This window comes from Mus caroli, unplaced genomic scaffold (assembly GCF_978045245.1).
Source record: "Mus caroli unplaced genomic scaffold, Mus_caroli_1 scaffold_13, whole genome shotgun sequence".
NCBI lineage: Eukaryota > Metazoa > Chordata > Mammalia > Rodentia > Muridae > Mus > Mus caroli.
In genome coordinates this window covers 54,284,052-54,301,231 of record NW_028227268.1, presented here as the reverse complement: position 1 = coordinate 54,301,231, position 17,180 = coordinate 54,284,052, and the positions used below count along the sequence as shown (strand labels likewise).

Below are 17,180 nucleotides of genomic sequence, written 5' to 3'. Positions count from 1 at the left end.
CAGCCCATGCTCTCATGGTGTGCAGAAGGTTGATATTTTGGCTAGGACTGAAGAGGTGCCTTTTATGAGAGTTAAATGGTTCTATATAGGAAGGTTGATGGGTTAGGGTGTTCTGTTTTGTTCTGGTTTTGCTTTTTGCGTGTAGTGCTGGACATCCAACCCAGGGCCTTACTCATGCTAGGTAAATGCTCTATGGCTGAGGTACTTCCCCAGCCTCACAGAGATCATGTAAATGATGTGAGAGGCATCCTCGAGGCTAAGTGGAAAATGAGAGCCTGCAGATAATGCGTAGTAGTTTAGAAAAGTTTTACCAGGTCTTTGATTCTGTGAATGTGGATGTTTAGGGATGCAGTAGGGCCTGCTCTGTGTGGCTCTGCATTATCACAGAAACATGTGTCTTCTCAAAAGACATGACAGCCCTGTTCCTAACATTGGTTTCCCCTCCCACCCCCCGGGGGGTAAATTCGTGATGAGGTCATATTCAGGACTGAGAGCAGAGATCTGGGGATGACTGCTGGGGAGTCTCACAAGCTAATCAAGGTCCCCCCCAAAATGGCACGTTCTAGAGGCAACCTGTACTCTCCTGCCATGCTTCTCCCAAGCTAGGTTATGTATATGGGAAAGAATGAGCCCCACACACAGTTCATGGGTCTGTAATTAGTATGGTCCAAATGGAAACCAGGATGGAGGTTCCTCAAGAACTAAAAATAGAATTGCCATATGTGGTGGTCTGAATGAGAATGGCCCCTGTATGTTCATATTTGAATATTTGGTTCCTAGTGACTGGAACTGTTTGGAGAGGATTTGGAGGTGTGTCCCTAGAGGTAGGGGTTTCAAAAGTCTACACCAGGTCCAATCTCTCTCTCTCTCTCTCTCCTCTCTTCACCTTTTGGATCAGATGCAAGATCTCAGTTACCACTCAAGTTCCATGCCCATTTCCCTGTCACCATGTTTCCTGACATGAAGATCATGGGTTAACCCTCAGAAACTGTAAACAAGGCCTGGCGTGGTGGCACATGCCTTTAATCCCAGCACTCGGGAGGCAGAGGCAGGCGGATTTCTGAGTTCGAGGCCAGCCTGGTCTACAAAGTGAGTTCCAGGACAGCCAGGGCTACATAGAGAAACCCTGTCTCAAAAAAACAAAAAAAAAACAAAAAAAAAAAAAAAAGAAAGAAAGAAAGAAAAAGAAAAGAAACTGTAAACAAGCTCCCAATAAAATGCTTCCTTTTATAAGTTGCCTTTGAAATGGTGTCTCCTCACAACAACAGAACAGTAACTAAGATACCATCTGACCGAGAAGTTCCACTTTTGGCTGCTTACCCTAAAGAGTCAGCATTGAGTTTTCCAAGAGCTATTTGTCCATCCACAGATGAGCAGCTAAAGAAAATGTGGTGTGTAGACAGTAGGGCACTGGTCAGCTTTTAAAAGCAGGAATTCCCTGTCGTTTGTGACAACAGGAACAGAAGTGGACAGGCTCATGCTAAGTGAAGTAAGCCAGACAGAGAAAGACAGGCATCTCCGTTCCCACTTATACATGGAATCTAAAACATTCCAGCTTACAGAAGAAGAGAATGATGAAAATGGAGACTGTCAGAGGCCAGGGCTTGGGAGACATGGGAGAGTACAGCTTCTCCTAGTTAGCGCCAACTGTCACCTTGACACAGACCAGAGTTAGCTGAGTGAGTCTCCATTAGGAGATTCCCTCTATCAGTATGACCTATGGCTGCATCTGGGAAGGATTGTCTTGATTGATTAGTTGATGGAGGGAAGTCCAGCCTACCTTTGGTGGTGCTAGGCCGAGGCAGGTGGGATTGAGCTGTCCAAGAAAACTAGCTGAGGGACTAAAGAGATAGCTCAGTGGTTAGGGTCATTTGTTGCTCTTACAGACATCCCAGGTTTGGTTCCCAGCATTCATATGGTAGCTCATAGGTGTTCATAACGCCAGTTCTGGGGAGATTTCCCACAATACCTCCCTTTGAGGCAGCTGGATTGAATTTTAACAGGGAACATATTAAAGGCCACAGAGCAACACAATAAAGATTCAGGGCTGCTGGGAGAAAGGTACTGTGCCCCCACTTAGATTTGAATTTCTAATAAGCAACAAAGAACATGATAGCATAGGTATATCCTAAATTCTTCTTGGTTCCAAATGCTGCACAGACGTCGTATATTAAACATGTTCCTTAGCTGGAGTTTAAACTTAACTGGGCATTCTCTACTTTATCTAGAAGGGTCTCCACATTGTCTTTCAGTTACTTCAAATTTTTGGTAGTCTATCCAAGTGTGCCTCCATTCTGCTCATGAGGAAGAGGTTGGCACTCAAGCCGTAAAGAGAGACCTGCAATTCAGTCACTAGATTTTGCCAGGGTCTTTAAAGAGATGAGGAACAGCCAAGCATGATTTACACCTTTAATCCCAGCACTTAGGAGGCAGAGGTAGGTGGATCTGTGTGATTTTTCAGGACAGCTTGGTCTGCATAAGTCCCAGGGACTTCTAGGACTACATAGAGACCCAGTCTCCCATCTAGAAAAAAAAAAAAAAGTGATCCAAAATGAATGAATTGTAGCTCTTGGGAACATTTCTTCTCAAGTCCTGTGACCTTTGTGAAAGAAAAGTTGGTAAAGCCCACAGCCAAGGAGCCTGGATTCTGAGCTGTTGTGATCTGCCCACTAAATAACAGTGTGACATCACAAGCCAGGGCAGTAGGGACTCTTGAGTTACAAATGCCCCTGGAGGCATTGAGATGGGTCTAAGCAAAAGCCTTCTTTAGTTTCTAACTCACCACAGTAGATGCTAGCAATTAGGTCTTCCCAGTTGTAGCTGTCTCAACAGGGGCCCCCAAGCTAAGAACACATGATGTGATGTCAGATGTTCATGTACTCTAGAGGGAAGTACCAAGTCATCTATACATGCTCACTAAAAATAGAGCCAAGGAAGTCATCACTGCAGGCTGTGCGGGGGGGGGGGGGGGGGGACTGGGAGAAAAGAGGATTTCACTCAAAATAATAGGAGATGATGTAAGGGGTGAGGGAGCTCTATGCCTTACTTGTCTCCAAACCAAGTAAAAGGCTTTCTACTGCTTAGAAACCCTGTGAACAACCCAGAGTAGCTTCCCCTTGGCTTCTGACACATCAGAAAAACAAAAGCAAAGCCACTCAGCGCAGCTGCCTGGGGACAGGCTGTACTTGCATTGTGACCAGTCACAGGTGAGTGGACTTTCCCACGGGCTCTGTGCAGTCATGGAATTTGCCCATTTTAAGTGATGCCCATGGCTGCCATGATGAATCTAAAAAGAATTCTGCAGTGTGAAACAAGATATTCAACCTTTCCAGCGAATATATAGTCTATAAAGCCACGTCTATAAAACCAAACCAATTAATGGTACCAAGAAGCAGACAGATGAGGATGCCTGAGGATGGAGTATAGACAGAAAGAAGCTAGGAGTGCCATAAGTGGCGAATCAGAAAGCCTGGGCCAGAAAGTGGTGCCCAGTGGGAGATTCTCCTGAGGAATCAAAAAAGGAAAGAGAGAAAGAAAGAAAAAGAAAGAAAGAGAAAGAAAGAGAAAGGAAGGAAGGAAGGAAGGAAGAAAGGAAGGAAGGAAGGAAGGAAGGAAGGAAGGAAGACATCTCCTGCCTTTTGTTCCCTCATCCCACCCCAACCTGGTTTCTGCAGGAGCCTGAGGCTGTCAGGTGAGTGGAGGAAACATGGAAGATTACCATACAGAAACAGCAGAAGAGGAAGTCAACCGGGACTCCCTTCTCTGCTGCAGACTTGCAAACCTGGGGCAGGAGAGCAGCTGCCTGGTGCTTCAGAGACTAGGGGTTTTGAAATGAGATTTAATCTCAGTTCTTAATTCTCCAACGATGAATAGTTCATTAATTCCTGCAAGACCCGCAGCACGGAAAACAAAGTTGTTTCCTGTTTTGCATACCAATGAGTCTGGCTCCTTCAATAACCAGGTATGCCTTTAATACAGAGAGTGCCTACCTGGTCAGCTGTACCTACTGAAGATCAAAGAAGCTGTGGGGTGTTCTTAAAGGCCTCCAGGGTAAATGAAGCACACAGAGAGGCAGTGCCAGCTAAAGGGTTTTGAGAAGAAATAATAGCTGAAGCAGTTAGGAGCGTGGTCTGGATTTGAACCCTGTTTTGTGTTTTGTTTTGTTTTTTTGTCTCACTTCCTGTTTGTATAACCTTGGACACGTTGCACAATCTTAGGGTGCCTTGATCCGCTTGTTTTCAAAATGGAAATGGCACTAGGCAAGTTAGGCTAAGCTGATCTACAAAAAAACCCCAACAACTCAGTGGCTTACAGCAGCAAACACTTACGTCTCGTTTCACAGTGATCCAGCCCCGCCACCACTGGTCAATTTTGTCTCTTCCTGCTGGGGCTAAAATAAAGGAGAGGCTCTTATCTGGAACATTCCTGAGAGCAGGGCAGCAAGAAAAGGGTGGCTGGTGGTGATCTGTGGAATAGCTCTTAAGGCTTTTTCTCAAAAATAACATTTATCCCTTCTGTTTACATTATCTTGGCCAAAGGAATTTACAGGGCTAAACTTCATGTCAACATGGTAGAGGGATGTAAGTCTCCCACAGAGAGGTACAAGAGAATGTTTGAGACAATAATTTAGTCGACTGCAGAGCCTACATATGAGAAATGCTTCAAATATCCCATGGCAAGGCCCTGCAAATGCTGTGTAAAAGGCTATTTTTCTGGAACACCTTCCCCCCACTTGAATTTATTTGGCATTATTTAGGAGGCCAATTGTTCTCAAACCCTGATTTAAAACAGCCCCTACATCAGGAACTGTCCAATTTAGCAGGAACCACCAAAACACCATGGGGTGGGGGGGTGCTTATGAATGAACAGTTGGACTCTGACCTCAAAGCCTGATTCAGGGTCTCCTGGAAACATTCTAGAGAAAACAAACAAACAAACAAAATAATGTTATTTTTCTGGCCCACTCGGCATGCCTCCCCGAAAGACAGGCATCAAGGTAACAAGCCATCATGTCTCAGCTATTTCAGGATGACTAGGCCTGTAGAGCACAGCCTCTGCAAAGTTATTCTTAACTGCTTGTCTGGAGGCAGACAGTAATAGCTCCACTGCTGTCAAACGCTTCGACTATAGCGAGAGTGAGCCTGGGCTCAGAGCCAGCCATTCTGTTTCCTCTCAGTGTTGAGAAAGTAGCATTATCTGGGGTCAGTGTATAGCTGACAACTTTTTCACGAACACACGGACTGTCCTGTGACGGGTGTAGCACAGGTAAGCTCGTCCTAGCATGGGTTTGGTTTGGGGTTTTCAACTCAGAGGTCAAAATCTGGAGCTAGGAGGGAGGGAAAGAAAGTATGTGTGTCTGTGTGTCTGTGTGTCTGTGTGTCTGTGTGTCTGTGTGTGTCTGTGTGTGTTGATGTGAGTGGTTCTCGACACAGGATTTCATTAGCCTAGTGTTCCCCAAATAGGCTAGGCTATCTGGCTGACAAGCTCCTGGGATCTGCCTGTCTCAGCCTCCACAGTGTTGGGGGTTGTAAGTCTGAGCTACCATGCCTGACTTTTAAACATGCCTACAAGGTAAGTACTTTGCTGACTGAGGTTTCTCTTCAGCCATAAGCAAAAGGGCTCCCCTGCTACCTCTGCCATGGTCCTTGAGACTCAAGACTGGAGTGTCCGGGTCTCAAAAATTCTTCTTGGCTCCTCAGAACATTCCAAAGCTCTGCCATTTAGAGAGGGGGTAAGAAACCAAAGCTCTGACAACTCTAAGTAGAAAATCGGAGGGAGTCACTTGTTTTGAAGTTTTTTTAAATTGGGACAGCTTTGATTTTATTCTCTTTCTTTGAATGGCTTCCAGACCATTCTGGAATGTTCCCTACAGCTAATCCTTCTCCTTATCTCTTTTCTCCTTATCAGTTTAATTGAAAATTTCAAGCATTTATAGATTGTTTACTGATGAATGGAACAGATACTGACCAAGGTCTCTGAGCTCCACACACAAACTCTATGTTAGTCAGTTTACAAGTGCAGAGCCACTGCACATTGCAGAAGTGGTAATGCTACCCCAGAGCTGAGGAGTCCTAGATGTTCCTGATGTAAGTGATGGAGGCATCTAAAGGGGATGACATTTATCCTGTGGATTGAATTATGTTCTCCCAACAAGATCCGTTCACGTTCTAATGTCTGCTGTCTGCAAATGAGTCAACATTTGGAAAGAGGGTCCCTATAGCTGGAATCAAGTTAAAATGGGGGTCATTTGGGATTAGTGACTGGTACCCTAGCACAAAGAGAGAAGTTTAGACACAGACATAAGTACATGGCGAATGCTGTGTGACAACTCAAAGAGTAGAGACATGTATCACCAAGTTGGGGGTTGCCAGTCACTGCTGGGACCCAGCAAAAGATGAAGAAAGCAAGGAAGGTGTCTGTCTCTAGAGCAGTGGTTCTCAACCTTCCTAATGCTGCAACCCTTTAAGACAGTTTCTCATACGGCTAGGTGGTGGTGGTGCACGCCTTTAATCCCAGCACTCAGAAGGCAAGGTAGATTTCTGAGTTCGAGGCCAGCCTGGTCTACAAAGTGAGTTCCAGGACAGCCAGGGCTATACAGAGAGACCCTGTCTCAAAAAAAGACAATTCCTCATGTTGTCACTCCCAGCTGTGAAATTATTTTATTGCTGTGTCATAACTGTAGCTGTACTACTGTTATGAATTGTAATGTAAATATCTGGTATGTGACCTTAAAGAAGTCGAGACCCACAGGTTAAGGAACACTGCTCTGGGGACCCCAGGGAGAGCATGGCTTGCTACCACTTTCATCTTAGACTTCTGGCCTCCAGAAGTCTAAGAGGCTAAATTTCTGTTGGCTTGAGTCACATGGTTTCTAGTGCTTTGTTGTTGCAGCCCTGGGAAACTAGTATTGGTAACAGGATTTTGAGTTATTAGAAAATACACTATTTGGACAGCTACGATGAGTAAATGCAACAAGTTTTGAAAGCACATGGAGTCTTTGGGAGAATAAACTAGTGATTTAACTTGACTATAGCAAAGGGAGGAGACGGGAAAGGAAAAGCTAAACAGAATGAACCATAAGGATGGAGATGCAGACTAGACCTGCACCTTTGACGCCAGGCTGAAGGATTAGAGCTGCGGAGTCTTGAGTGTTTTTTTGACTGAAGCCGTAACTGTGCTTAAGATAAATACTTCTATTTTCAGGCACCAGATATTCCCATAGTGGTATGATTCTAGTTTATTTATTTCTTCTTCCTTCTGCCTGGTTTTAGGCCAAGGATAGGTGACTCAAAGATAGAGGAACCGGGTCTAATTTATCATTGCCTCCTTACCATGAAGCACGGGGTAGGTAACACGTTGTATCATTCATACTTTAGCTGGGCATAAGGGAATCATTTTGCTTGAACTACCAGGAAGTTTACTGGCTTGCCAAGCAGGAGCAAAAGATGAGAGGATGAATGCATAGATAGATAGATAGATAGATAGATAGATAGATAGATAGATAGATAGATAGATATGCATTTTGCATTTGCTGGAGTCTCTGTAACAGATAATGACAAACTTGTGTGACTTCAAACAACAGAGAGGCATTCTCTCACAGTGGTGTTAGGGCTTGGAGGTAAGCTTTTTTTTTTCAACTGGATTACATCTGCAATGGATCTAAGACAAAAAGAAAAGTCACATTCACAGGTATTGGGGACTGTGTCTTCAATATATGTTTCTGGGAGAACTCCAAATAAAGGAATAGTTGGTTTCAACCATGCAAGCAGTACCATGCAGAGTTTCCCCATGCTTAGATGGGCTTCCTGGCTGTTGGTACTAGAAGCACACAAATATGTACACATGGCAACAGCATCTCGGAGGCAAGAAAGAGAAGAGGCAGTGAACAATTTTTGTGTTTCATGTTGACGGAGGCCGACGGGGGATAGTACATTAGGGAATGGAAGAGCTAGACATGGTTGTCAAGTGCTGCCACGTTGATGTTGTTTATCCCTTCAGAGATTTGTGTGTATTGTTAGAAGCTTGGTCTTCAGTGTGGTGACATTGGGAGGCAGGAAGCTGAGGTTAGAAGGTGATTCTTAGGTCAATTGGGGGTCCGTCTCAGGAGAGATTGAGGGACCCCACTCCCACTATTCTTCCTGCTTCAGAATATGATCCTATCTTCCAAAATGTGTTCCTACCACTGCCTCTGGGGTCCTAGCCAGAGGCTGGGTCATGTTATTTGAACTTTTATGATTTTTTTCTTTATCAAGTTACCCTGCCTCAGGTGTTTTGTTAAAGTAACATAAAACTGATGAAGGACAAATTAGAGATAGAGGGATGAAGGGTGGAGATGAGACAGAGAGTGATACCAATGGAATGGGGCCGTTATATGTCCTAGACACTTTGTTACCTGATTGGGATAAGTCTCCTTAAAGAGTCTGACAAAGAACACAGGTCCAACCACAGGCTTAGAAGAGCTTTTTAAAAAATTTATTATTATATATAAGTACACTGTAGCTGTCTTCAGACACTCAAGGAGAGAGCATCAGATTTTGTTAGGGATGGTTGTGAGCCACCATGTGGTTGCTGGGATTTGAACTCAGGACCTTTGGAAGTGCAGTCGGCGCTCTTAACTGCTGAGCCATCTTGCCAGCCCCAGAGAAGAGCCTTTTTTTTTCTTATAGAGTTTGATATCTTCCACCAGGACTGGTGATGTGGAATCTGCTTTTTCCCATCCAAATTCTGTTTGTTATTCCTTTTCTAATCCTAGGGACAATGCCATCCTTTTCCTTTTGGATAACTCTCATCACTACCAACTCCAACTCCTGGAGTCTTCAGATATCTCAACACCAGCCAACCAGGAGAGCGCAATCCCTCGGGCATTGTGCCAGGCTCAGGGAGAGGCGCCTCGTGTGTCTATGGAGTTTTAATCCTTGGATTTGTCCTGGAACTATTGGGAAAGAGAAGTGCTCTTTTCCACTTGGGAGGAGGGGTGCTAAGGTCGTAGGATGTGTGAGACTGCTAGGGACCATCTGTGCCACCACACGAGACAGCCTGCCTCAGAAGCAAATCGAGATAGAAGAGAACAGAGTTTCCAGCGATCCTAGCTTGTGCAAATGCATCTGGCCCTGGCCTTAAAAAGGAGTGTCTTCCCAGGCACTCTCCAGAATCCATCCACTGAACCAATGGCTCTGATTTAGCTGGTGTGAACAGGATTTCTCAGGAGAATCCAGATTTCACTCCACAGGGCTGCTGTTCTGGATGCCTCAGTTTTGAGCTGTGGTGGATTCTAGCAGCCTTCAGTGTGTTGGGCTGTAGGGTTCTGTTTCTTCTCCTGCCCTCAAGCATCTTGTTAGGAAAAGAAAGAGACACAAGATCTGTTGGTAATTTCGATGTTCGCATACCAGAGCCTTTTCAAGCTGTAGAGGTGGGGATCACCCTAGACTGTTTTATGAACATAGTAGCCTGCCCTGGCTAACTGAGGCATCGGTTGAATTAGTCACCCTGGCTTTACTGGACCCCTCATGGGTTCTTCCCATTCAGTGCTTCTTAGCTTTCACATCTCATTTGATCTTCAAAGCAACCACGAAAGAGATACAGAACTGATGCTATAATTAATGTTGTTTCCTCTAATGTTCAGATGAAGAAATTAACCAAGTGATTCGCAAGAGGACAAACCTGGACTGTGAGCTGCCGAGCCAGTACCACAACGGGAGGCTGGATTCACAACTTACCCAACAATCTGTTCTATGGATATTGATTGAGGATTTATAAAAAGCCAGGGTCTTTAGGAGTTTTATTTTGACTAGTTTCAGAAAAGACTTTAAAGTAAGTAAGTAAGGCATGAACCTAGCCTTCAAATATTCTCTAGTCTTTGAGGGATATTAAAGATATGTTCCTAATTACTATCTTAGAAAGTCAGGAAAGAGAAGATTTTGAGAGAAACCTGGATATGATGCTGTGGAGAAACAGAAGAGAAAGATGGACATTCGTGTACCTCCTTGGAAGGCAGGTAGGATATGGGCACTGGATGAGCGGAAGAGTGGTCCAGGAACAGAGGGAACAGGATCAGAATCAGAAGCAGAGGAGGCTAAGGAGATTAGCTGAAAGCTGGGGATGTTTTGGTATGTGCTATGGTATGCATGTGAAGGTCAGAAGACAACTTGTGGATTTCTTTCTTCCACGTGGGGTTGAACTCAGGTTGTTAGGCTTGGTACCACGGGGCCTTTACCCACTGAGCCATCTCACTGGCCCCAGTGATATATTTTTATTTTTATTTTTTCCCATTTTTTTGAGACTTTTTAAAGTAGATATTTTATTTACATTTCAAATGCTATACCGAAAGTTCCCTATACCCTCCCCCTGCCCTGCTCCCCTACTCACCCACTCCCACTTCTTGGCCCTGGCATTCCTTTGTACTGGGGCATATAAAGTTTGCAAGACCTAGGGGCCTCTCTTCCCAATGATGGCCGACTAGGCCATCTTCTGATACATATGCAGCTAGAGACACGCTCTGGGGGTACTGGTTAGTTCATATTGTTGTTCCACCTATAGGGTTGCAGACCCCTTCAGCTCCTTGGGTACTTTCTCTAGCTCCTCCATTGGGGGCCCTGTGTTCCATCCTATAAATGACTGTGAGCATCCACTTCTATATTTGCCAGACACTGGCATAGCCTCACACGAGACAGTTATATCAGGGTCCTTTCAGCAAAATCTTGCTGGCATATGCAATAGTGTTTGGGTTTGGTGGCTGATTGTGGGATGGATCCCTGGATTGGGGCAGTCTCTGGATGGTCCATCCTTTCGTCTTAGCTCCAAACTTTGTCTCTGTAACTCCTTCCATGGGTATTTTGTTCCCTATTCTAAGAAGGAATGAGGTATCCACACTTTGGTCTTCCTTCTTCTTGATTTTCATTTGTTTTGCAAATTGTATCTTGGGTATTCTAAGTTGATATATATATATATATATATATATATATATATTTTTTTTTTTTTTTTTTTTTTTTTTTTTTTTGGTTTTTCGAGACAGGGTTTCTCTGTGTAGCCCTGGCTGTCCTGGAACTCACTTTGTAGACCAGGCTGGCCTCGAACTCAGAAATCTGCCTGCCTCTGCCTCCCGAGTGCTGGGATTAAAGGCGTGCGCCACCACGCCCGGCTCAGTTGATATATTTTTAAAGCATGAGCCAACCATCATGAAAACCAATTGGACACAGGTAAAAAGTAGTTGAAAAGATAGGAGACTGAAGAACTGAGGTATCGGGTTTTCCAAATAAGTTATAAGGACAGCAGGGTATGTTGCATACAGCCCTTAATCCCAGCACTCAAGAGCAGAGGCAGATGGATTTCTGCCAGTTCAAGGACAACCAGGGTTACATAGTGAGGCCTAGAGAGGAAGGCGATCACCATCACCACCGCCACCACCACCACAATAGTGGGCTGTATAGTTAGTTATAAGGCCCTGTGTAGGACAATAATCTAGTCATCACTGCATTCACAGATCACCCCACAACTTAATGGGGCAATGCTCTTTTTTTCTCCATTTTTCTAGAACTTCAGTAAGGAAGGAAGGGCTGCTTTCTCTGGAGAGTTTTCAGAAATCCCAATCTCCCCTGGGGCTGTATATACACAATCCTATCATATTCTCTCCAGGCTCCCCTCTAATCCATGGTACTTTGCTTCTTCTCCATGCTCACTTTGCCTCCCTGTGCTCTCTCTTTTAGCCTAGCAGGCTGTAAGCTTGTGGAAGACACACTAACCACAGAGCCTTCCGCAAGACAAACTGCAGAATAAACTGTTATCAGATTAACAACAACAACAAAAAAAATAAAATAAAAACTGTTACGGCTCAAAATGACAGCCATTTTACCAAAACTTGCAGCGTGCCCATTGGAAATTTGGGGGAGGACTCAGCTGGACGACTGCCCTGTTTGGTAGAGTCTTCCTTACCATCACGCAGTGATATTTAGCTGCTAGGCTGGAATGGTCTGAAGGATCCCAGATGGCTTTTCTCATGTGGTTGCCTTCCTGGAAGAAATGTTTGGAGGGCTGAGCTGAACCCCCTTCCTCTCTAAATAATTTCAGGTGCTATCTAGTGATGTAAGACTCTTACAGTGAGAGTTCTAAGAAACAAGAAGTGGAGCCTTCTCAATCCCTGGGCCTAGAGACAGTCAGCACCACGTCTACCGACCGCATTTACTGGTTGAAGCAGGTATAGAATCTACCCAGGTTCAAGGAATTGGACCTGTACTTACTTTTTACTGGGAGCACTGTTAAAGAATTGGAATAATTTTTGACTTCTATGAGCAGTCTCATTGGAAATGAATAGAGGGTGACAGATGGATATAAAAACTGTAGGGGGAGAAGTCATAAGACTTGTCAACCCTGTAGAGTCATTTATCTGTGAACTATTTATTGAGTGTTTGCTATGTCGGGTAGTGTTCTAAGCCTTGAGGGCACAGTGGGAAATCTAACAGATAAGAATCTTTACCTCCAAGGAGATCTAAGGTGAGTCAGTTGGAGAGGGAAAGATGTGCGGAGCTTCCCAGCTGTCCCCAGCAGCCACATGGTGACATTATCAGGACAGGATGTCCTGCGAGCCAATTTGAACACAACTGTGCTAGCCTAGCCAACAAAGTACGAACTCGGTTCTCCTGGCACTGGACTGAAATCATAACCACAGGACTGAGGCCCTCCAACTGCAAACTACTGAGGAAATCCAAGACTTTTACTGCAAACCACAAGCAGAGCCTGTGAGATTACAGAGGGAAAGACAGGCAACTTTTACAGCCTCAAAGATTTCCTGCCTTTCTTGGGCAGGAAAGGCATATGGAATCATGGGGACAGCATTCCAGGAACTGGGAAGGGGCATCGAGTGCTGGAATTTATCCTTGGCGGCTTCGCTTACTCAGGCACTGTAACCCGAGAGCCTCTCCCCATTCTCCCCATCTTCAAGAAACTGAAATTTATGACTTTAGAAAACTCTTCGGTGGCATTTTCAATCTCAGTTTTATTGCAGAGTAGATTCAAATAGCTGCAAATAAATAATTGACCCTAAAATAAAATCAAATTGCAGGGGGCCGGAGAGATGACGCAGTGCTTAAGAGCAGCTGGTCTTCCAAAAAGACCTGGATTCAATTCCCAGCACCCACATGGCAGCTCGCAACTGTTTGTAACTCCAGGTCTGGGGGATCTAACATCCTCACACAGACATACATGTGGGCAAAACACCAGTGCACAAAAAATAAATTAAATTATTTAAAAAAATAAAATTGCACAAATTTTACCTATATAGTCAGAATAGATAAGGTTTTGGTTCAAGACTAAGCCACTTCCAAGCTGAGTGTGGTAACTATCTTAGGGTTTCTCTTGCTGTGATAAAATACCAAAGCCAAAAGCAACTTGGAGAGGAAAGGGTTTACTTCATTTTATACTTCCAGGTAACAGTGCTTTGCTGAGAGAAATCACAGCAAGACCTCAAACAGAGGAGGAGGGGTGGCAAAAGCCATGGAGGAATTCTGCTTTCTGGCTTGCTCCTCATGGCTGTTTGACCTGCTTTTTTTTTATAGTAGCCAGGAGCACCAGGTCAAGGGTGGCACGGCCCACAATGGGCTGGGCCCTCCCACATCAGTCATCAATCATGAATATGCACCACAGACTTGACAATAGAGCAAGTTAATGGGGACATTTTCTCAAGAGAGGCTCACGCTTCCAAAATGATTCCCACTTGTGTCAAGTTGACATAAGACTAGCCAGCACAATTGACCCCTTGTGAACTTGGCAAGCAAATATATACCATTATTCTACTAGATCCCTTCCTCTTTTATTAGTCCCCAAGATGGCATGTTAAGATTACAATATAAAACATTCCAGCTTTTAAAAAGTCCTGCAGTCTTTACAAATTCAAGCTTTTTTTTTTAAACATTCGAAGTTTAAGCCTCTCTAAAATATCCAAAATTCCAAAGTCTCTTAACTGTGGGCCCCTGCAAGATAAAAATAATAAAAGTCAAATACTTTCTTAATCCAAGAAGGAAGAACCAGGACACAGTTACAAGCAAATCAAAGCAAAACCAAAGGTCAACAAAATAAAGAGTTCAGGGCTTGACATTTGGGGCCCACTCAACTTTTGGGCTCCGAAGGGCCAAGGCAACTAACTCTTCTTCTCAGACCTGCCATTTACAACACACACAGCTTATCTCCTCGACTCAAGCTGGCCCTATTCCATGGCTGTTGCTGTGCTTGGTGATTGTCCCATGGTAATGATACCTAAAATGCTGTGCTGTGGTCTTTGCAACTGGGCTGTACCTTCATCAGTAGCCTCTCCTGGGCTCGTTTTTAAGGGCTCTGACCCTATCTCATGGTGTCAAGCCTTAACTTCTCTCCATGACCCCTTAAATCCTGGGTCTTTGGCTGCAATTTCACCAATGGCTTCTCCAGGCTTCTCTTCAGACTCCAACCCTGCCACACCTCCCCAAGCCTCCACTGCTGTTTTTAATCCATTCATGCCTTCAAAACCAGTACCAACTATGTGGCTTTTATATTACCAAGCTGAGCTACTATCATGAGGTATAATATCAGGCCCTTCTGGAACACAGCTTCTGTGTACTGACCATGAGTAAACATTCCCCCAGAAGATTTTGTTTCATTGGTGCTGGTCCCTTAATCACAGCTCACTCTTCAGCCTTAACTAACCAGTATCAATTGTCCCAGCAAAGCAAAACTTGACTTTAGTAGTTCTTGATTTAAAATATTGCATGCGAGCCGGGCGTGGTGGCGCACGCCTTTAATCCCAGCACTCGGGAGGCAGAGGCAGGCGGATTTCTGAGTTCGAGGCCAGCCTGGTCTACAAAGTGAGTTCCAGTACAGCCAGGGCTATACAGAGAAACCCTGTCTCGAAAAAAAACCAAAAAAAAAAAAAATATTGCATGAACAATAGTCTTAATAGTCCTAATAGTCTTTAAGGAACTCTCAAACTTTCCTCTGAAATTTCACAAGACAGGCCTCCATTGCCTACATGTCTCTCAATGTTCTTATTTTCCAAGCACCAACAGAACAGCCCCCTGAGCTCTGACCACTAACTGGCTTTTCCAGTCCAAAGTTCAAAAGCCACTACAATCCTCCCCAAAACACATGGTGAGGTCTGTCACAGAAACACCCCACTTCTGGAACTGGTTTCTGTCTAAGTGAAGGATTCTATTGCTGTGATAAAACTGATAAAAAATCATGATCAAACAACTTTGGGAAGGAAGAGTTTATTCTTTCTTTTCACATCACAGCCTATCATAGGAGGGAGTCAGGGCAGGAGCTGATGCCGAAGCCACAAAGAGGTGCTACCGACTTGTTCTTAAAGTTTTGCTTAGCCTGCTTTCTTATAACACCCGGGACCACTAGCCCAGAGGTGGCTCCACCCACAGTGAGCTGTGTTCTCCCACATTAGTTATCAATCAAGAAAATGCACCACAGTTAACACAATCTAATGGGAGCATTTTCTCAACTGTGGTTCCCCCTCCAAAATGACTCTAAGTCATATCAAATTGACACAAAATTATCCAGCACAGTGACACACCTGCAATCTTAACACTCACTGGGTCAGAGGTAAAAGGAGCTGGAGCTCTAGGTCAACCTGGCTATCTTTGCAAATCCCAGACCAGCCTAGGCTACCTAATGAGACACTGTCTCAAAAACAACGGGCTGTTGAGATTGTTCAACAGGAAAGGGTGCTTATCATGCAGGCCTGGAGACTTGCGTTAGACCCTCAGAACCAATACAAAGATGGAGAGTGAGCACTCACTGCACAAAGTTGTCCTCTGATTTCCATACATGTAAATGAAGGACCTGCACAAATGCATGTGCACAATAATAATAATAACAACAACAATAATAATAACAATAATAATAAGTAAAGATTTGAAAACACAAACCAAATCTGTAATGGCCTTAAAAATCTCAATGTATGAAACTTGTGAGAGGATTAATAGGATTTACTGGTTTTTTTTCAGAAGACCCAAGTTCAGTTCCAAATGGCTCACAACCACCTCTAACTTCAGATTCAGAGGATCTAACACCCTTTTTTGGCTTCTGTGGGAGCAGAAAAAATACAAGACCCAGAGGTCAGGGAGGACTGGAGCCAAACAGCATCTTCTGGACATGACAGGACCTCTGCACTCACAGCAGCTCTGGTCATCTGCATAAAATCTGCACAAGAGCAAGCCAGCCAACATTCTAGTATGGAGGGGAAAAGGGTTCATGAGCCTCCACCCCTGATAGAGGAGCACTGTTTCTATGTTTCTTTTTCTTTTTCTCTTCTCTTCTCTTCTCTTCTCTTCTCTTCTCTTCTCTTCTCTTCTCTTCTCTTCTCTTCTCTTCTCTTCTCTTCTCTTCTCTTTCTCTTCTCTTCTCTTCTCTTCTCTTCTCTTCTCTCCTTCCTTCCTTTCTTTCTTTCTTTCTTTCTTTCTTTCTTTCTTTCTTTCTTTCTTTCTTTTTTTTTTCACATGTCTTTAAAAAATGTAGGGCTGGTAAGATGGCTCAGTGGGTAAGAGCAACCGACTGCTCTTCCGAAGGTCCGGAGTTCAAATGCCAGCAACCACATGGTGGCTCACAACCATCCGTAACGAGATCTGACTCCCTCTTCTGGAGTGTCTGAAGACAGCTACAGTGTACTTACATATAAATAAATAAATCTAAAAAAAAAAATTTTTTTTAAATGTATAGCTTTGCTTTTGCAACATATAGACAATACACCTTTCATAATTTTTTTCTCCATTTGCCTCTTTTCTTGGATTGGGGCTCTGAAACAGAAGGCCCCTTGAAATTTTGCCACAGGCATTCTTACTTTGGGTCCCTTTCTGACCCCTGTATTTTAGAGACCTGTGCTTATAGATACAAGTAATACATTTGCAAAGAGCCTACAGATGCCTCTGGTGATCAGCAGTCAGCACTGTCACAATGAGATGCCTGGCCTAACATCCTTTCTCTGAACTAGCACTGTTTAGCCTGCAGGGCCAGACTTCTCTCTCAACTCTTTCTTGCCTTAGGCCTGGGAACAGTGGAAACTGTGTCAACTGCCATGGATGTGTTGGTTTGTGCTCCTGCCAACAAATGGAGATGCGCATAGCTGTTGTAGAAAATTTTAATCCCAATCCTGGGTTTTTACCCAACCTAGATCATTTAGTTCCTGGATAAAAGACACAAGACTTTAATTA

At 44.1% G+C, this 17,180-nt stretch overlaps 1 long non-coding RNA gene across 1 annotated transcript; it reads left to right on the top strand.

Annotated features, from left to right (window-relative positions):
- Window positions 1-5,169: 5,169 nt before the first annotated feature.
- On the top strand, window positions 5,170-16,187 carry LOC115032310 (uncharacterized). The gene is made up of 5 exons (XR_003837964.1): window positions 5,170-5,265; window positions 9,623-9,810; window positions 9,897-9,994; window positions 12,064-12,190; window positions 15,978-16,187. It is a non-coding gene; the product is annotated as an uncharacterized LOC115032310 (long non-coding RNA).
- Window positions 16,188-17,180: the final 993 nt, after the last annotated feature.